The following is a 22,305-nucleotide window of genomic DNA, read 5'->3' on the forward strand; positions in this document are numbered from 1 at the left end:
TTATTAGAGAGGAAAGAAAGATTATATTCAAACAAAATAATGAGACATTTGGAAGACATCTCATAAGAAAAATAGATGCTGGAAAACAATGGAATAATATCTTAAGCTGCTTAAGGAAAGATAAATATCAGTCTATAAATATCAGTCAAGCTCTTCTGCAAGGTTGAGTATAAAATAAAGACATGTTCAGATACTGTAAGACTAAGATTTTACCGGTGGAAGAATTTCTGTAGAATGTTTGTTTCTTAATAAGAATTACATAATAAGCATGGAGTTCTAGAAAAAAGACCAGTAAAACTGAAAAGTGGACATTTTAATAAATTAAAAGGTAAACAGTTTAGTATAACCATTGGTGTTAAAAAGACAATATTAAAAATTTGATTAACACTACTAATTAGGAATGTGCTAAATAGGAATTCAAACAGACTAAGTTCCATATCATATACTATAAGACAACAGAAGTGCAAATTAATTTTAGATTTTGTCTAAAAAATTTAACCTACTACCCTATGTCAAACATTTAATACTAACAATTAAAACAATAGAAAAATAATCTCTAGATTCTGAACCACAAGGGGGAAAGAAGAATAGATTTAAAGATTTACCAAGCAGGAAAAAAAAAGTCAATATAAACTCGAATACACCATAATCATGTAAGTTAAAAGGAGCTAAGCTCACTATTTAACGGGTGAATATTAGCTTGAATTTTATAAAATAGTTAAAACCATAAATCCAACTCTATGCCCTTCAAAGAAAGGCACCTAAAACAGAACTGAATAAAATATTTGAAATCAAAGAAATAGAAGTTATAAAGGCAGATGCTAGTAAAAGGTAAGCTACTATACCAACTGTTAATATCCAGCTAAAGGACTTTAAGGTGAAATGAATAAGAATAAAGAAATAAGATACTAAACAGGTAGAAACATTATGAACTTATATGTATCTAAGAGTGTAGCATCAAAATGAATAGAGTAACATCTGTATTAGAAGCAACAAATAAAAGAATTACAAAGTCCTTAGTAAGACTAAAAATGTAATTATATATATATATATTTTCAAGTACTTGTTGAACATTATAGCCCTTTGCTTAGCTGTTAAAGTGCTACCTACAGTCTGTAGTCAATCCTCACTTGGACTATATTATAGGAAGTTACTTTAAACTACAATTATTTTTTGTTTCATATATTTTTAAAAAAAAATTTAAATTCAATTAATTAACATATAATGTATTATTGTTTCAGGGGTACAGGTCTGTGATTCATCAGTCTTATATAACACCCAGTGCTCATTACAACACATACCCTCCTCAGTGTCCATTACCCATTTACCCCATCTCCCCACCCTCTTCCCCTCTAGCAACACTCAGTTTGTTTCCTAAGTTTAAGAGTCTCTTATGGTTTGTCTCCCTCTCTGGTTTCATCTTGTTTCATTTTTCTCTCTCTTCCCTTATGATCCTCTGTCTTGTTTCTTAAATTCCACAATCAAAAAAAAAAGAAAGAAAGAAAGAAAGAAAGAAAGAAAGAAAGAAAGAAAGAAAGAAAGAAAGAAAGAAAGGAATCTTGCCATTTGCAACGGCGCGGATGGAACTAGAGGGTATTATGCTAAGCGAAATAAGTCAATCAGAGAAAGACAATTATCATATGATCTCACTGATATGTGGAATTTAAACTACAATTCTGATCAGCTTGCAGAGATGGACATAGTGGTAGCTCATGGTATCCAAAATGAGGTTGCTACATGATCTCGCAATGCACGTGCTCTTCTCACAGTATGATGTTAAAATTCCTCCCTTAGAGAAGTGAAGTCTGTGTTTCTTTCCTATAAGGATAAGGATGTGCCTATAGTAGAAGAGGCATTTTTTTGGTGCTATGTGATTTCTGAGGTTACGTCATAAAAGACAATAAAACTTCTGCTTGGTTCTCTTGAGATGCTTGCTCTGGGGACCCCGTAACCATTTGGGAAGCCCAGGTCACATGTAGATGCCAGATGTAGGTGTTCTCAATGGCAGCCCCAACTGAGGTTCCAGACATGTGAGTGAGAAGTTTTCCTTAAATGGTCCTAGTCCCAGTCATTGTCAGACTGCAAATGCATGAGAAAACCAGACCACCTTGTTGAGCCTAATCGACTCCCCAAACAATAAAATATGTCATAAGATGATTGAAGGTGTTTTATGCACTAAGTTTAGGAGTTGTTTGTTACAGAACAATAGATAACTGGAATGTTATGGTGGCTAATTTTGTCTTGAAATTCACTCTTTCCCCTTTTGGCTACAATTCTGTTGGATAGCTCCTTGTTGCCTTGTACAAAAAGTGTCCAGGTGTCTCAGATACTTCCCATCAGATCCTGCTATAGGTTCCCATATGCCGGTTAAGATTACTTCATGATACTAATCCCCTTCATCTTACTATTCTTTTTCTTATCCTTTGTACCATTAATATTACTTTGAGATGAAGCCCCTGGCTAAGTGGTTCCCTGCTGATAAGAATTTCAAGGTGTGATCAAATAATTTGCTTTGTATTAAACTATAGGTGAACACATTAGAAACGATAAGTATTTGCAATTTTTGTTTTTTTTTTTCAGTTTTATTAAAATATAATTGATGTACAACACTGTATAAGTTTAAGGTGCACAGAACAATGACTTAACATACATATATTGCAAAATGTTTACCGCAAGTTTAGTTAACATTCATCACCTCTTAAGTATTTGTAATTGATGTTAAATGATTATAATAATAATCCTGAAGATCTGTGGCATGAGTTGGAATCATAAGGTTAAAATTCCTCTTCCCTACAAAAGTTTAACCAAGATCCAGGGGTAGGAATTTGGGAAGGTTTTCACAATACATAGAAATATGATGGAAAATTGACCTAAGTTTTCTAAGTGGAAACCAGAAAAAGGAGAGGTGCTGTCCATTTTTTCAGCTTTCTCTCCCAAGTGTTAATGGTGAATAATTCATCACTGTGAGCACCAGGAGAGAAAAAGGTAAATAAATCCTCAGAGGAGAGCTATGAGTCTTCTCCCCCAAAGTTACAAGTTAGTATCAAATAGCCAAAGTGAATATGAAATGTAATGAAGTTAAAGAAAATAATATGATCTGCTGGTAAACAGTAATTTGTAGGTGACAAGCTTACTCTCTTTTGTGCCCAAATGGAAAAACTGTACTCCTCCCCTTTTTCTTTCTTTAAGGCTTTCTGCCTGTGGGTGTTACATATTTTTCCCTACTTCAACTAACCATGTCTGAGCAGGACAGCTGACCTTCAAAAGTAAATACGATTAAAGCTGAACAAATCAGGTAATTACAATAAAAACATGGCTTGACAAGCAACCTCTGGACAGAATTACCGGGCTGTATACACACTCCACATTCAATTAAAGTGATTGGAAATGGGGAAACTAATGCCTTTACCTAAGATTTTTAAAGTGCCGACGCTCTACATTCTGCCATGGATTAGAGAAGAGATTAGGAGAAAAGAAAATTCTCCAGTGATTTTATGCAGGATCACTGCCCCATAAATGTGGAGTGGCATTCTTAAAGCCTGGATGTGTCTTTCAATTACAAAGGGATGTTTATTGTGCAATATTCTTAATTCTTTATTCATATTTAATATTATGTGCTAATGATCTGTAATTATGTAAGATTTCTTATTCTGCAGAGTTGACTTTGACTTATTATACAGATTTTCTGCCATGTTTGTATAGGTATAATCATACGTTCTACTATTTGACCAGTGGCAAGTGGTTGGGTAATTGGTTTATGGTTAGAATCAAATCTGCACGCATGCACCAGAAAAAATCTAACTCATCCTCATTTTTCTAAAAACACTGTACACAATAATGATATAATAATATCTTATTTAATAATTATTTTCTTCTTATTTTATAAGATTGAAATCAACCTCATAATTTTGCTCTACCATGCTTAACATTTTAGTTTTATTACTTTTTATTTTTTCTCCCCTTCTCCATAAGAGTATACAGTGGAAAATATATATTTTATTGAAATTTCATTTTGACGATTTGAGGTGGTATCAACAAGAAAATCAATTCACACCATATAGTTTAATTTCCTTAATTCCAAACCAACATTTTGCTGTTCTGTTTGAAAAAAAAAAGATGTTCTTCGTTTTGTTGATTCTGTCTATAGCTTTGCATTGTTTAAAGTCATTGTAAACTCTTAAATATTCATACTATGCTGTAGAGACATTCTTTTAAAGAATAGGTTGATCAGAGTGAGGTCATAGTGATGGACCATGAACCTTGTCATGGTGGACAAATATGAACTTTTATTATATCACCCTAAGTATAAATAAAGGCATTTGTCAAATTTATAAATGAGCCATCTCAAGATTCACTTTTTAGAAGACCAAAGTGCTCATTACCATACCATCACATTTGCTAGAAAATTGGAGAAATACTGAAAAACCTAATTTTTTTTTAATTTTCAGAATTGACACCAATGTCTGAAATCCTAGGCTCAGTCATTTGACAGTGACAGTAGTCTTTTCTCATAATTGACTTTTCAAGATAAATTTGCTAACAGTTCTTATTTACTTTCTACTTCATAAAACATCTCTTATCGCACCAATTTGATTGTTAGCAGCTCATAAGTCAAGTCTGTATGATCTCTTCTTTCAAAGTTGCCACATTTCCAGTAGGACGTGGATAATCTGGCTTCTGGGCCCATATCTCCTTTTATCTGTATTGATTCTGTTATCCTGAGCAAGTCATAACATTTCCCTGGTTCGAGAGGCCCCGTTGCTAACATGCAGGTAACATTTCCTGCCAACCTATCTTATAGTTTTATTAACTGAATGAGGCAACATATGTGAAACCACTTTGTCAAATGCTGTAAAACTGTACAGTGTCATCATTGTGCTGCTGGGCACATTTAATAAATGCCCCAATTAGGAATGAGTACTTCATGAAGGGGATATATATGTTAATGTGGAATCTGAACTTCAATTCCACAGATCAGGGGCCATTAACAAAAATTCTCCCACTAACCAGGTATGTGATCTTAGAGAAGTCCTTTCCCTTCTTGATTGTATCTACAAAATGGAGCTGCAAAAAATTCAATTATACTTCAAAAGTCCCTGTAAATACCAAATGATATGAATGCCTGTATCCATTTTTATATATCAGTACACAATCCCATAGAGTTTTAGTAATCGAAATTATATTTTCTAACATCTTATCATGAAAAATTTTATATGTACAGCAAATGCCATATACACACTACCTACTTAATATTTTATGATACTTTCTTTATCCTATATGTATCTATTCATCAATCTACCAAGACTTCATTTTAATAAAAATACAGAATTTCAGATCTGGAAGGACCTTAAATAGCTCTTAATCTAGCCCCTTCCTTTTATGGAAGCTGAAACTAAGAACATAGGATAAAAGTAACCTGCAAACTATAAGCTGCTCATGGTTGAAAACTACTTTTTAGAGATGATTTTGTTGTTTTTAACAGATGTTCAAGCTTTAGCTACATGACCAAAAATCATTTTAAGTAAAAACAAGTTGAAAAGGGTTTTGTCCATATCTACACTACGTATTGGATTTTGTATGTAGAGAGCTGTACCTGAAAGATCAAAACTCATTTCCACATCCCACCAAGCAATTTCTACAAGTACATCTACATTTCGGTGACAATCCACTTCTCCTAACCCTTCCCATCACTCAGTTAAGCATTAGCATGTGAAAAATCACGTCTGTCAGAAATGTAAAAATAATTATGCCCACCTTGGTCTTTTCTATTTAATAATTTGGGCCATGGATTGGTAACCTTTGTTTTGCCTACTGTGCTGTCATAAATTACTTTTATAGATCAAGAGAATTTGAACTTTCAAAAGTGCTGTTTTAGCTTAAAATGTTATGATTTAGGTATTCTATTTATATAAGAGGAAACTAGTGACAACTATAGTAAGCAATTGTTTTTTATTATTATTTCTTGTTCAAATTATTGCCTTAGCTGGGTTTCTTACCTCAAAATAGTAGTATATCTACAGGAGACAGTTTGACTACATATGTAACCACCAGGCATTTAAATAATCACAAAAGAAAGAATCCAGGACTTTGAAGGTAATGTAAATGACTTACAATCTCATTAAATTACCACTTTGATCACTTAATGTATGTGGATTTCAGGAGACCCATTGGAACCTTTAAATCACATTCAATTCATATTATGATATTTGAGAAGTTAAATAACTTGAATTGCTTTTCATTAAGCTAGAAAAGACTAATGCATTTTTAAGTATCAATTTTAAGGTGACATGGGATAAACATTCTAGATTACTATTGTTTTTTCCAGGTTATTGGCCTACAAAGAAATAGAAAGTCCATATAAATGTGAAAAAAAGTCTACCTTTTAAACAACTACTTATATCTATAGTTTGTTTATTATTTGATAATTTTAAATATGACAGTGTTTTAATTTAGTTTTTTAGCCATTGTGGGCTGTAGTATTTAATAACTCATTCAGTACTATGAAGTACAGTTTCTTTATATAAAAGCAACTTCATTTGAAAGTCATTCTTACCCATGCACTTTGCTGCTTCAATTAAAATGTCTAAAGTATAAAGTATTTATTTGAAAACATGTTGCTTTTATTTTCTTATATGATAAATATGATATAATAATTTGTCAGGACATTTTTTTTATTCCTCCAAATAGCAAAAATCATCATTCTCATAAGTCCCCAAATATTCCCACAAAGTAGGTAATTGCTGTGCATTATTGATTTCATTTTGCTATTGGGGAAATCAAGGCATTAGCATAGGTCAAGTATTACTCGGCCATAGGCCAAACATTACCCATGAAATGCATGGAAAATCATCTGAGCAAGCCAATCTTCCAACATTCAGAGTATTGTTCTCTCATGTTTCAACACATCCATCATTCATCTTTTAGAAGCACCATTCAGGAAAAACAGCATGATCTTTGATGACAAGAGCAAATCTGTTTTTCTTCTTAGCCTATAGCACCCTGCTCATATTAAAAAAAATAAATTAATAAAGGAAGTGATAAATGATTGTAGAATCACCAAATGTGAGACAGCAAATGAATAACAAAAAGAAAAAAACACACCTGAGTGAAAAGGCAATCTAAGTGTGTCAATATTTAAAGCATTCAGACATAGATTGAGAAGGGATGCATTGTTTAGAATTTATAACGGTTTATTTTTTTCACTCTTTCTTATTTTGTTTACATTAATGGTGACCATACTTGAAAGAGAAAGGATAATGCTGCCTATCCTTTATCTCATAACGTCTGGTCCTGTTTATAAGAAATTCTCCACTATGACCATAGCAGGGACTGAAAGGAAATGGGAGTTGGAAAAAAAATCATAAAATTCTGGCAGGGTGAAAATGGAACCCCATAAATGCAGTTTTCTAAGACTGGAGAAGCACTTAAAGAAAACTCACTAGCTTCCATTATGCATCAATTTCCCTGTTTGTTACTACAGAGTGGTTTTCTTCTAACTTTGACATGGCAGATGTCTGGGCATTGGCCAATAGCCACATCCTTGACTAAGATCTTGCAACACAATTTCCTTGGGAAATAATATTTGTTCATGTAGAACTCACTTGCTCTGCTTGGTTCAGTGCAATGGAAACAAAAACATTATTGTTAATTAATCTGTTTGCAATTCTATTCTGATCCACAGCTCCAAGACATATATCTCAGAAATCTTTGAATATAGTAGCTATTAAACAGTTTTAAGCTTTTATGTTTATCCTATTTCAAAGCACTGATTTCACAAAATATTTTTGTGAAATATTCTGCACACCACTGATGATCAAGTTAAGTTTTCAATTGTCATGCAAGTTTGTTTGCTTTTTCAATGTATCATGGTATATCACCTTTGGAAGTTTGACAAAATGCTGTTTATTTGTCTCCTGCTGGGTTGCCTTGGTCTCCTACAGGGTTCGGTGGTTTATGTGATGTCATCGGCAGAGAACACACAGGGGTGTCATATCAGATGGAAAAGAGGGATCTAAGACTTGACTGAGAGAATCTGAAAGCAAAACATATGAGCTAACCTTCCCTCATACAGCCTTTATCTGGGACAGTCAGCATGAAATTAAGTTATGACCTATATAGCTTGACTGTACTGTATCTCGGGATGCAAACTTTGATCAAATATTTTTCTTCTGTGTAATGAAGACTAGCTTTTTGCAATGAATTTTACCTACCTTTAAGAAGGTAGGGCACTTTTTCCTACCTTTGAAAAAATACTTACTTATACTAGCAATGTGACATTTAGGTACTATATACAATGAGGATGTTTGAGAGGGATAAAAGAATTCTCTTTTTTGTCTTCTCTTTTCCCTCTTCCCTCAATAAATTCAGCTGCTTACAAAACAGTTGCTTTTTATCTGATTATTTTAGTATTCATGTAGAGAAAAGAGAATATGCTGCTTTCATTAAGTGGCCATAATAAATTAGCACATTGAAAACTCTGTTTCCATAAGACTCGTGTTTCAGTAGTAGACAGACACAATGAAGCTAGAACTCTCCCATGAGAAAAAGCAGGGCTTCTCCTGGAGGGGTGGATTTGCTCAGAGCAGGGTTGTACTCCCACCCAGATCCCTGATTTCCACAAAATTGTAGTGCTTTGTTCTGTTTTCTTTGCTTGCTTGCTTGCTTGCTTGCTTGTTTTATAGTTTGGAAGGCATCCTGGACTCCAACTATTCCAATTCTCTCATGATACAGGTGGCAAAGTTGAATTCTAGAAAGCAGGATTGTTCAAGATCTCCTAGGTCCTACATGCCTCTTACTCTACCACCTGTTGATTCTTATCAAATCCTAAGTCATAGGTATTCTATGAGTGTAGGACAGATGATTTATCTAAATGTTTGACCAGTGTAACCTTTCTCCCAATGCATACAAGTCATCTAGTAACTAAACACAGCCAGAGAATGTACAACTTCCTACCGGTGGAACAAAGGCTCCTTACTTTGGAACTCCACAGTAATCACCTCCATTGTCCCTAACGTTCCTGTGCCTAATGTGCTGCTGGTGGGATCAGCTCTGGTCATAGCTCACTGAACCGAATAATTCTGGTGAGACTAGCTCTAAATGTCCAAGGGGCCCACGGGGACCTGAAACAGAAAAGCAATAGGAATATGCAAGATGCTGGTGGATGTTTATCTCATCAAGATCTGAGAAATTGGTGCACTTCCCAGAAGAGTTCTCTTATGATAGAAATGACTCTCAAAACTTTAGACCCTGCCTGCTCTCTTTTAAATACCTAGAATTTTCACCTCCTCTTCCTGCTTTTCTAAGCATGTATCCAACAGGACAGATACACTTAGATTCTCACTGCTCAGGGACACCCCAATACATACTCCAATGTCTATTTTCTACAGATCACCTCTGCTCAGCAAGATTTTTATAAGGGTTTATTTTTATGATTGATATTCAAAACTATACATTTTGTTTTGCTTTTGTCTTAAATATAGTACTTTATATCATTTTTCAAAGTACTCTTAAGTCAAGATTCCAATTCTTCAGGCTTGAGCTGAGGGTTAAGAATCCAGGAGTGTGAATTTGCACCACAAACTCTCAGTCCCACACAGTTCTTTTGCTAGAATAATCCAGCCCTTTCCAAAGTGTGCTGTGCTGAATACATGAATACTGTCCCTAAGAAAAAGGGTTCCAGGTCAACTAAGGAATAACACAGTCAACAACGAATAACAACAAAGAGATAGCCTGATAAACTACTGAATATCAACAAAAATAAACAGACTTACTTCTAGTTTCCTCTATGGTTTTGGGCAGTTTTCCTTTATTGTGACTCTCCTTAGGGTAAGTATGGGGATATGGATAATCCATAAAACATTTTTTAAATTTAATTGGACACAGGACTTTTTTTTTCAAGATACATTATGCAGTGTTTTACAGGATAATTCTGAGAAAACTTTAACTAACTCCTGCACAACCCAGCATCTTATTTCGTTTTCTCTGTTAATACCTTGTATCTGTGTGCTATTTAATTTTTTTTTCTCTTCTTGTTCAGTAACTTCCCTTAAGCGTAAGTGATTATTTGGCACTCATTTTTACATACTCTGGAATGATGTATAGTGGTTGCTATTTGGGAATTCTAAATGGTATTAGAGAACAAGGTATGTCCACAGTTGACAATCTCTTAAGCCTGATTTAGGCTAGTAGAGTACAGTGGATTACCAATATGGATCGAGACTATTCATCACTTCCCCTAAATCAAGATATGCAATTGATAATGTCTCATTCTATTAAGAAAACATTACAATGTATAACATTCATGCACATAATTCACTTTTGTAGATCAGTGGAATGCTATTCACAATATCCCCCTAGATGATTGTGTTAAAATCCATGATTGAAAAGCCTGGCTTATCTGCTAAGTGTTGATGAATGAAAAATACTATGCTCCTTTTAAACAAATTAGAGAAAAATTTTAGTAGATTTTCTTTTGTTTAATACTTAAGAAAATAGATCTCACTGTCCCCAAAACTGTATTTCTCCATTAGTTTAGATTGGATGAAGCGAAAGTGCCTTGTCAAAAGCCATTTGTTTTTATAAAATGCAAGGTATTTTGATCCAGTATTTCCCACTATCTGGAAAACTGCTGGACAGTTCTCACACAGGTGGTAGTATCTGCCTCTGGCATCTCTTTGTCAAAACAAGTAAGAATGTATATATAAGTACCTTATCTAAATTATTTAAAGGAAATAAACTAACATGTTGCGTTAAAGGTAGGAGTTAGAGTTCTAGTGCTGAGGAACGTCAATAGGACCCAAAATGATAATGCTTATAAACCTTCAATTTATGGAACAAGGATACTCTGGAGCTGCCTTGTTCCATAAGGACATGCATTACTGGGGCGCCTGAATGCCTCAGTCGGTTGGGCGTCTGCCTTTGGCTCAGGTCATGATCTCAGGGTCCTGGGATCGAGCTCCACGTCGGGCTCCCTGCTCAGGGGGGAGTCTGTTTCTCCCTCTTCCTCTGCCCCTCCCCCTGCTTGTGCTCTCTCTCTCTCTCTCTCTGTCAAATAAATAAAATCTTAAAAAAAAAAAGGACATGCTTTACAGCGAAAGACTGCCTCACAGCTAGGGTCAGGAGAAGTCAGCCAAAAGCTCCCACTGTGCGTTCTCTCTGGGATCTCCAACCACTGACCTGTGCATGGGCTGTCTTGGAACCAGTGAGCCCAGAAAGAAGTTTTGGCTAGAGATTCTAATATCCTGCTAGTCACACATACATTTTTTTACATAACCAGGCCTAACAGCTGAACTCTCTGGGGATCTCACTGAGCCCAGCTGCAAATCATCAATCTTATTGTTATCAATAAACACTGCTGACAAGCTCACACAAACCACCCCTTGGATCCACGCTTACAAAGCAACACTTTGAATTAGTACTTTTCTTGCTGAAGGGGAAGCACCATGCATGTACATGGACAAAACAACTCAAGCCAATTCTAGACCTGTTATTTAGCCCTCACAGAAAACATATTTTGAACATTTCTCACAGATGTATTCTGGTGTGATAACATATGATTTGATATTTCTGTTTTTTTTTTTATTTGCTTAAGGAGTTGGTTTTTTAAAACCAACTTATTTAGCACTTGCTGTATACCAAGCACTGTTTTCATGACTTTCCCAATATTATCTCATCTCATATTCACAGATTATAAGCCTAAACCATATGATAGTGGAATGAAAGAATGAAGATTTTTTTCAACATTATATTATGAAGATTTCAAACATACAACAAAGTTGAAAGTGAATACACTTATATTCACCAAGTAATTTCTAATCAGGAACGGTTTACCAGAGCCATTTATCATGTATGTGTCTATCTATCTCCCCACAGAACCATCACATTTTTGATGCATTTCAAACTAAATTGTGGAAAGCATCTTCTTAAATATTCAACATATATTAAGTAGAATTCAATATTTGTTTACCATTTTAATGTTTTTGATATAAAATTTACTACAGTAAAATCTGGAAATCTTAGGTATCCATTCACTGACTTCTCCCAAAGGCATGAGTACATCTCTGTAATCCAAATCCTATCAATAAATACTACACTGACTCAGCCCCTGTTCCTTCTTATTCAATCCTATCCTCATTCCCCTGGTGGCAACTGCTGTTCTGACTTTTGACAGCCATAGACTATTTTTGTCTACTTCATAGCTTTATATAAAAGGAATCCCATGCTATGTACTGTTTATGTAATTTATCTTTTGTTCAGCATGTTTTTGAGGCTAATACATGTTTTGCATATTAATAGATTGCTTTTTATTGATAAGTAATATTTCATCGTATGAATATACTGCAGTCTATTTAATTCATTCTTCTGCCGATGGACACCTAACTCTGTTCCTAGTCTTTGTCTCTAATAAGAAAATCTGCAGTGACCATTCTTTGACACGTTGGTTTGTGAAGACATAAAATTTCTCTTGAGTACGTGGAACGGCTATGTCAATGGTTGATTTGTGTTTAACTTTCTAACTTCTGAACTGTTTAACAACATAATTGTACCATTTTACATTCTTACCACCCAGATGTTAGAATACTTTTTCCTCCAAATCCTCACCAACTTTTGATATTACCAGTAATTTTAGTTTTAGCTCTGCTGGTGCTATGGAGAGGTATCTCACTGTAGTTTTCACTCTGATTTTGCTGATGAATAATGAGTTCGTTCATTTTTCATGTGCTTAATGTCCATTTGTATGTCTGTTCAGATATCTTGCCTGTTTTTTAATGGGTCATTTTCTTTTATTATTGAGCTGTTCAAGTTCTTTATATGTTAAGTACCAGGCAATTTGAAAATATTTCCTTCTGGTACCTGATTTACCTATTTATTTTCTCAGCAATATCTTTGATGAGCAGAAGTTGTTTTAATTTTAATGTAGTCTAATTTATTAAATATTTAATCTTATGTTTTGTTTTCCGTGATTTGTCAAAGAAACATTTGCTTATCCCTAAGACATGAAGATATTCTTCAGTGTTTTTCTCTAAAACTTTATGATTTCAGCTTTTACGTATAAGTTGATGATCCACCTCATTTGAATATTTATGTGTTGTGTGAAGTCAGAGTTGCCAGTTTTAAAATATGAATATTCAGTATTCCAGCACAGCTTTTGGAAAAGACTCTTTTTATCCATTAAATTGCTTTGACTCCTTTATTGAAAATCAAATGATTGTATATACTTCGATCTATTTCTGGGCTTTTAATTCTCATTTGTTAATTTATTTTTTGCTACTTAGGCTGTTTCCACACTGTCTTGTGTAGTAGTTTTATAATAAATCTTGAAATCAGATAACATAATTCTTCTAATTTTGTTCTTCATTTTCAAGATTCCCTGGCTACTCCAGGTTTTTTGCATTTCCATATCAACTTTAAAATTAATTTGTCAGTTTCTACAAAAATCATTCTGAAAATAAAAAATACATATGATAAGGATTTCATTCAATCTATAGATAAAGTAGGGTAAAATTGATATTTTAATAATATTGATCATTTTCTTCCATGAACATTGTATGTGTCTCCATTTATTTTGTCTTTTATATTTTTTCTCTGCAGTATTTTATAACTTCCATTGAGAACTTTGCATGTGCCTTGTTTTAGTTATTCCTAAATATTTTCTGAGTTTGACCTTATTGTGAATATACTTTTTAAATTTTCATTTTCCAAATATTTGCTGCTTGTCTGTATCAGTATAATTAATTTTATTTATAAACCTTATGCTCTGTGAATATTTAATTCCTGGATTAATTTTTAAAGTCATTTTATAGATTTTTTTAGGATTTTCTACACAAACAATCATGTCATCTTTCAACTTATTTCTTCTGCCATCATCATCTTTATGAATTTTGCCTATTTATTTAGGTATTACAATGGCTAAGACATTTAATTAAATGTTGAATAAAAATGGTGAAAGTGTCTATACTTTCCTCATTCCCAAGTTTACAGGAAATTTATTTAATAATTCACTATTAGGTAAAATGTTACCAGAAGGTTTTTTTTTTTTTTTTTTTGGTGGACACATTTTAATCAAAAGGAGAGAGGAAAAAGTACAGTAAATATAATAATACTGTTATTATATATATATACATATATATACAATATGATATAAATTATATATAATAGAGTTCCTTACATAACTATGGAAAATTTGGCTCAATTTTTAGTGTCTTTTCTGTACTTGAATTATGGAAGAGAGAAAATGCTGATGTCTTTAAAAAAAATTTTTTTTTATTAACATATAATGTATTATCCGTTTCAGGGGTAGAGGTCTGTGATTCATCAGTCTAACACAATTCACAGTGCTCACCACAGCACATACCCTCCCCAATGTCCATCACCAGCCACCCCATCCCTCCCACCCCCCTCCACTCCAGAAACTCTCAGTTTGTTTCTTGAGATTAAGTCTCTTATGGTTTGTCTCCCTCTCTGGTTTCGTCTTGTTTCATTTTTCCCTCCCTTCCCCTACAATCCTCTGTCTTATTTCTCAAATTCCTCATATCAGTGAGATATATGCAGTTTTTTTAATAGATGCTTTTTGTCTAATTAATTACCTTTTATTTCTATTTTATGGAGAGTTTCAAACATGTTTACAAGTTGACTTTTGTCAAATATTTTTACATATTTATTGAGACAATCACATGATTATTCTTTATTCTGATAATATGGTGACTTGTGTTGATTTCTTTTTATTTTTTTATTTTTTGGATTACTTTTATTTTTTTTCTCTTTTATGTGATTTTTTAAATTTTATTTTATTTTATTATGTTATGTTAATCACCATGCATTACATCCTTAGTTTTTGATGTAGTGTCACATGATTCATTGTTTGCAGATTACTTTTAAATGTTAAATCAACTCAGCACTTCTGAAATAAACTCCACTTGATCACTATGTATTATCATAGATGGATTGTATTTACTAATATTTCATTAAGGGCTAAGTTTCTGAGGGTCATTGGCTATAATTTTCTTTCCCTGTAATGACTTTTTCAAATTTCAGTATAAGAGTTATTCCTTTTTCACAAAAGCAGGTGAGAAATAATTGATGATTTTCAGTTGTTTGAGTTTGCTTCACGCTGATACTCTTTTATTGTTTGATGGAATTCACCAGTGAGAATATCAGGCTCTCTGTGGGGTGTGATGCATGTGTGAGTGTGCATGTGTGTCTGTGTGTGTGTAGATTTCCTGAAGTTTTTCAAAATGTTGCTTTATAATTATTTAATATTATGTTATAATTACTACTTTATAACTATTTACAATTATTCTTTTATAATGATTTATAAATTATAATGATAATGTCCTAGGATATGTAATGAGAAACCCCTCTTTTATATCTAATATTGGTCACCTGTTCCTTCTTTTTATTTTTTAAACAGTTTGCTAGGGATTTATAACTTTTGTTGACTTTTTTAAAGCACCACTTTTGTCTTTGTTAGTTTTCTCCTTGTTTTGTTTTCTATTTTATTGACTTATCTATATCACTTAGGATTTACTTTGCTCTTCTTTTTCTAGCTACTTAAGATGAAAGTTAGGTCATGAACTTCTAGGTTTTTTTTCTTTTCTATTATATAAATTTCAAGCTATAAATCTTCTAAACATTTAACACATCCTATAAATGTTGATATGACATATTTCAGTGCCATTTAACTAAAAATGGTTTTAATTTCTTCCTGACTTTGTCTTTAACCATGAATTATTGAGAATTTTATTGTTTAATTTCCAAATATTTAGAGTTTTCTAAGTATCTTGTTATTGGCATTTAGTTTAATTTCATTATTCGAAAATAAACTCTTTGAGATTTCAATTGTTTTGATTATATCCCAACTTGTTTTATGGTTCAGCATGTGATCTATCTCCATGAATATACTATGTGCATTTGAAAAGTCAAGGTTGTTGCTCTAGATCAGATCACCTATGTCTTTTTTATATTTTATTATGTAGAAAAACAATAAAACAAAGATATTGTCTTTGTTGATTTTTCTTTGTATATGTGCTGCCGAAGCAATTCCATCAACTGCTGAGAAAGTAGTGGTAAAATCTTCAGCTCTGACTGTAAAATTTTTGCATCTCCTATGTCTCTTTTTAACAGAGTCCATTTTTGCTTCATGTATTTCAAAGTCTGTATTAGGGATTTATGATTGCTATGTATTCCTGATGAATTGACACTTTTGTTATTATGAAATACCTCTTTTTATTTCTTATAACACTTTTACTTCAAGTTGCTATAATCTGATAATACTACTAATAATGGCAATAACAGCCTTTTTGTTTTTATCATTTGCCTGGTCTAACATTTCCATCCATACGCTTTCAACCTGTCTTTACGTATCAGTGCACCTTTTATAGATATCATATTGTTGGAACATGCTTTTTACCTATTATAATAATTTCTACCTTTTAATTGAAGAGTTTTTACATTAATACTTAATATAATTAATATTTTGAAATTAAGTGTAGCTTTTTCTGTATTTCCCCTCTGTTTTTGCTCTTCTGTTTCTCTTTCCTTACTTCTTTTAGATTATTTGAATACTATTTTGCTTTTTTTTGTTTTTTTGTTTGTTTTTTTTGTTTGTTTTGTTTTGTTTTGTTTTGTTTTTCTTTTTAAAATTTTTTTATTGTTATGTTAATCCCCATACATTACATCATTAGTTTTAGATATACTGTTCCATGATTCATTGTTTGTGCATAACACCAGTGCTCCATGCAGAACGTGCCCTCCTCAATACCCATCACCAGGCTAACCCATCCTCCCAACCCCCTCCCCTCTAGAACCCTCAGTTTGTTTTTCAGAGTCCATCGTCTCTCATGGTTCTTCTCCCCCTCCGATTTCCCCCCCTTCATTCTTCCCCTCCTGCTACATTCTTCTTCTTCTTTTTTTCTTTCTTAACATATATTGCATTATTTGTTTCAGAGGTACAGATCTGAGATTCAACAGTCTTGCACAATTCACAGCGCTTACCAGAACACATACCCTCCCCAGTGTCCAGTCACCCCATCCCTCCCACCCCCCCCACTCCAGCAACCCTCAGTTTGTTTCCTGAGATTAAGAATTCCTCATATCAGTGAGGTCATATGATACATGTCTTTCTCTGTTTGACTTATTTCGCTCAGCATAATACCCTCCAGTTCCATCCACGTAGTTGCAAATGGCAAGATCTTATTCCTTTTGATGGCTGCATAATATTCCATTGCATATATATACCACATCTTCTTTATCCATTCATCTGTTGATGGACATCTTGGCTCTTTCCACAGTTTGGCTATTGTGGACATTGCTGCTATAAACATCGGGGTGCACGTAGCCTTTCGGGTCCCTACTTTTGTATCTTTGGGGTAAATACCCAGGAGTGCAATTGCTGGATCATATGGTAGCTCTATTTTCAACTTTTTGAGGAACCTCCATACTGTTTTCCAGAGTGGCTGCACCAGCTTGCATTCCCACCAACAGTGTAGGAGGGTTCCCCTTTCTCCGCATCCCCGCCAACATCTGTCATTTCCTGACTTGTTAATTTTAGCCGTTCTGACTGGTGTGAGGTGGTATCTCATTGAGGTTTTGATTTGGATTTCCCTGATGCCGAGCGATATTGAACACTTTTTCATGTGTCTGTTGGCCATTTGGATGTCTTCTTTGGAAAAATGTTTGTTCATGTCTTCTGCCCATTTCTTGATTGGATTCTTTGTTCTTTTGGTGTTGAGTTTGATGAGTTCTTTATAGATTTTGGATACTAGCCCTTTATCTGATATGTCATTTGCAAATATCTTCTCCCATTCTGTCAGTTGTCTTTTGGTTTTGTTGACTGTTTCCTTTGCTTTGCAAAAGCTTTTTATCTTGATGAAGTCCCAAGAGTTCATTTTTGCCCTTGCTTCCCTTGCCTTTGGCGATGTTTCTAGGAAGAAGTTGCTGCGGCTGAGGTCGAAGAGGTTGCTGCCTGTGTTCTCCTTTAGGATTTTGATGGACTCCTGTCTCACATTGAGGTCTTTCAACCATTTGGAGTCTATTTTTGTGTGTGGTGTAAGGAAATGGTCCAGTTTCATTCTTCTGCATGTGGCTGTCCAATTTTCCCAACACCATTTGTTGAAGAGACTGTCTTTTTTCCATTGGACATTCTTTCCTGCTTTGTCAAAGATTAGTTGACCATATAGTTGAGGGTCCATTTCTGGGCTCTCTATTCTGTTCCATTGATCTATGTGTCTGTTTTTGTGCCAGTACCATACTGTCTTGATGATGACAGCTTTGTAGTAGAGCTGGAAGTCTGGAATTGTGATGCCACCAGCTTTGCTTTTCTTTTTCAACATTCCTCTGGCTATGCGGGGTCTTTTCTGGTTCCATACAAATTTTAGGATTATTTGTTCCATTTCTTTGAAGAAAGTGGATGGTATTTTGATGGGGATTGCATTGAATGTGTAGATTGCTCTAGGTAGCATTGACATCTTCACAATATTTGTTCTTCCAATCCATGAGCATGGAACGTTTTTCCATTTCTTTGTGTCTTCCTCAAATCTTTCATGAGTATTTTATAGTTTTCTGAGTACAGATCCTTTGCCTCTTTGGTTAGATTTATTCCTAGGTATCTTATGGTTTTGGGTGCAATTGTAAATGGGATCGACTCCTTAATTTCTCTTTCTTCTGACTTGTTGTTGGTGTATAGGAATGCCACTGACTTCTGTGCATTGATTTTATATCCTGCCACTTTACTGAATTCCTGTATGAGTTCTAGCAGTTTTGGGGTGGAGTCTTTGGGATTTTCCACATAAAGTATCATATCATCTGCAAAGAGTGAGAGTTTGACTTCTTCTTTGCCAATTTGGATGCCTTTGATTTCTTTTTGTTGTCTGATTGCTGTGGCTAGGACTTCCAATACTATGTTGAATAGCAGTGGTGATAGTGGACATCCCTGCCGCGTTCCTGACCTTAGGGGGAAAGCTCTCAGTTTTTCCCCATTGAGAATGATATTCGCTGTAGGTTTTTCATAGATGGCTTTTATGATATTGAGGTATGTACCCTCTATCCCTATACTCTGAAGAGTTTTGATCAAGAAAGGATGCTGTACTTTGTCAAATGCTTTTTCTGCATCTATTGAGAGGATCATATGATTCTTGTTCTTTCTTTTGTTAATGTATTGTATCACGTTGATTGATTTGCGGATGTTGAACCAACCTTGCAGCCCAGGGATAAATCCGACTTGGTCGTGGTGAATAATCCTTTTAATGTACTGTTGGATCCTATTGGCTAGTATTTTGGTGAGAATTTTTGCATCCATGTTCATCAGGGATATTGGTCTGTAATTCTCCTTTTTGATGGGGTCTTTGTCTGGTTTTGGGATCAAGGTAATGCTGGCCTCATAAAAGGAGTTTGGAAGTTTTCCTTCCATTTCTATTTTTTGGAACAGTTTCAGAAGGATAGGTATTAATTCTTCTTGAAATGTTTGGTAGAATTCCCCTGGGAAGCCATCTGGCCCTGGGCTTTTGTGTTTTGGGAGATTTTTGATGACTGCTTCTATTTCCTTAGTGGTTATAGGTCTGTTTAGGTGTTCTATTTCTTCCTGGTTCAGTTTTGGTAGTTGATACATCTCTAGGAATGCATCCATTACTTCCAGGTTATCTAATTTGCTGGCATAGAGTTGCTCATAATATGTTCTTATAATTGTTTGTATTTCTTTGGTGTTGGTTGTGATTTCTCCTCTTTCATTCATGATTTTGTTGATTTGGGTCATTTCTCTTTTCTTTTTGATAAGTCTGGCCAGGGGCTTATCAATCTTGTTAATTCTTTCAAAGAACCAGCTCCTAGTTTCGTTGATCTGTTCTACTGTTCTTTTGGTTTCTATTTCATTGATTTCCGCTCTGATCTTTATTATTTCTCTTCTCCTGCTGGGTTTAGGCTTTATTTGCTGTTCTTTCTCCAGCTCCTTTAGGTGTAGGCTTAGGTTGTGTACTTGAGACCTTTCTTGTTTCTTGAGAAAGGCTTGTATTGCTATATACTTTCCTCTTAGGACTGCCTTTGCTGTATCCCAAAGATTTTGAATGGTTGTGTTTTCATTTTCATTGGTTTCCATGAATTTTTTTAATTCTTCTTTAATTTCCTGGTTGACCCATTCATTCTTCAGTAGGATGCTCTTTAGCCTCCATGTATTTGAGTTCTTTCTGACTTTCCTCTTGTGATTGAGTTCTAGTTTCAAAGCATTGTGGTCTGAAAATAGGCAGGGGATGATCCCAATCTTCTGGTACCGGTTGAGACCTGATTTATGACCTAGGATGTGATCGATTCTGGAGAATGTTCCATGGGCACTAGAGAAGAATGTGTATTCCGTTGCTTTGGGATGGAATGTTCTGAATATGTCTGTGAAGTCCATTTGGTCCAGTGTGTCATTTAAAGTCTTTATTTCCTTGTTGATCTTTTGCTTAGACGATCTGTCCATTTCAGTGAGGGGGGTGTTAAAGTCCCCCACTATTATTGTATTGTTGTTGATGTGTTTCTTTGCTTTTGTTATTAATTGCCTTATATAATTGGCTGCTCCTATGTTAGGGGCATAGATATTTACAATTGTTAGATCTTCTTGTTGGATAGACCCTTTAAGTATGATATAGTGTCCTTCCTCATCTCTTATTACAGTCTTTGGTTTAAAATCTAATTTGTCTGATATAAGGATTGCCACCCCAGCTTTCTTTTGGTGTCCATTAGCATGGTAAATGGTTTTCCACCCCCTCACTTTCAATCTGGGGGTGTCTTTGGGTCTAAAATGAGTCTCTTGCAGACAGCATAGCGATGGGTCTTGTTTTTTAATCCAATCTGATAGCCTGTGTCTTTTGATTGGGGCATTTAGCTCATTTACATTCAGGGTAACTATTGAAAGATAGGAATTCAGTGCCATTGTATTGCCTGTAAAGTGACTGTTACTGTATATTGTTTGTGTTCCTTTCTGGTCTATGTTGCTTTTAGGCTCTCTCTTTGCTTAGAGGACCCCTTTCAATATTTCTTGTAGGGCTGGTTTCGTGTTTGCAAATTCCTTTAGTTTTTGTTTGTCCTGGAAGCTTTTTATCTCTCCTTCAATTTTCAATGACAGCCTAGCTGGATATAGTATTCTTGGCTGCATATTTTTCTCATTTAGTGCTCTGAATATGTCCTGCCAGTCCTTTCTGGCCTGCCAGGTCTCTGTGGATAAGTCTGTTGCCAATCTAATGTTTCTACCATTGTAGGTTACATATCTCTTCTCCCGAGCTGCTTTCAGGATTTTCTCCTTGTCTCTGAGACTCGTAAGTTTTACTATTAGATGTCGGGGTGTTGACCTATTTTTATTGATTTTGAGAGGGGTTCTCTGTGCTTCCTGGATTTTGATGCCTGTTTCCTTCCCCAAATTAGGGAAGTTCTCTGCTATAATTTGCTCCATTATACCTTCTGCCCCTCTCTCTCTTTCTTCTTCTTCTGGGATCCCAATTATTCTAATGTTGTTTCGTCTTATGGTATCGTTTATCTCCCGAATTCTGCCCTCGTGATCCAGTAGTTGTTTCTCTCTTTTTTTCTCAGCTTCTTTATTTTCCATCATTTGGTCTTCTATCTCACTGATTCTTTCCTCTGCCTCATTTATCCTAGCAGTTAGCGCCCCCATATTTGATTGCACCTCATTGATAGCCTTTTTGATTTCTACTTGGTTAGATTTTAGTTCTTTTACTTCTCCAGAAAGGGTTTCTCTAATAACTTCCATGTTTTTTTCAAGCCCAGCTAGTATCTTTAAAGTGATGATTCTGAACTCTAGATCTGACATCGTACTAATGTCCGTATTGAGTAGGTCCCTGGCAGTCGGTACTACCTCTTGTTCTTTTTGTTGAGGTGATTTTTTCCGTCTTGTCATTTTGTGCAGAGGAGAATAGATTAATGAGAGAACAAAATGCTAGCAGGGTAACAACGTCCCCAGAAAATATACTCTAAACAAATCAGAAAAGACCTGAAGCAGTGGGAAAAGAAAGGGAAAGAGAGAAAAAAGAAAAGGAAAGAAAAAAAGAAAAAAGAAAAAGATAAAGATAAAAACAAACAAAAGCAGGACAAAACAAAACAAAACAAAAACAGAATGTGATCAAATATGATCAGGCTGGATTATAGATTAGTGCCACACACTAGATTTTGGGTGTATTTTGGTCTGTTAAAAGAAAGTCCCTCCCAAAATTTTAAAGAAAGAAAAACTTATATATGTACAAAAATAAGGGTTGATATGATGAAGGGATGGAATATGACTGTAAAGATGGAAATTATAAAAAATTTTTAAAAAGGATTTGATAA

Source organism: Halichoerus grypus, chromosome 9 (genome assembly GCF_964656455.1).
Source record: "Halichoerus grypus chromosome 9, mHalGry1.hap1.1, whole genome shotgun sequence".
In the NCBI taxonomy this organism is placed as follows: Eukaryota; Metazoa; Chordata; class Mammalia; order Carnivora; family Phocidae; genus Halichoerus; species Halichoerus grypus.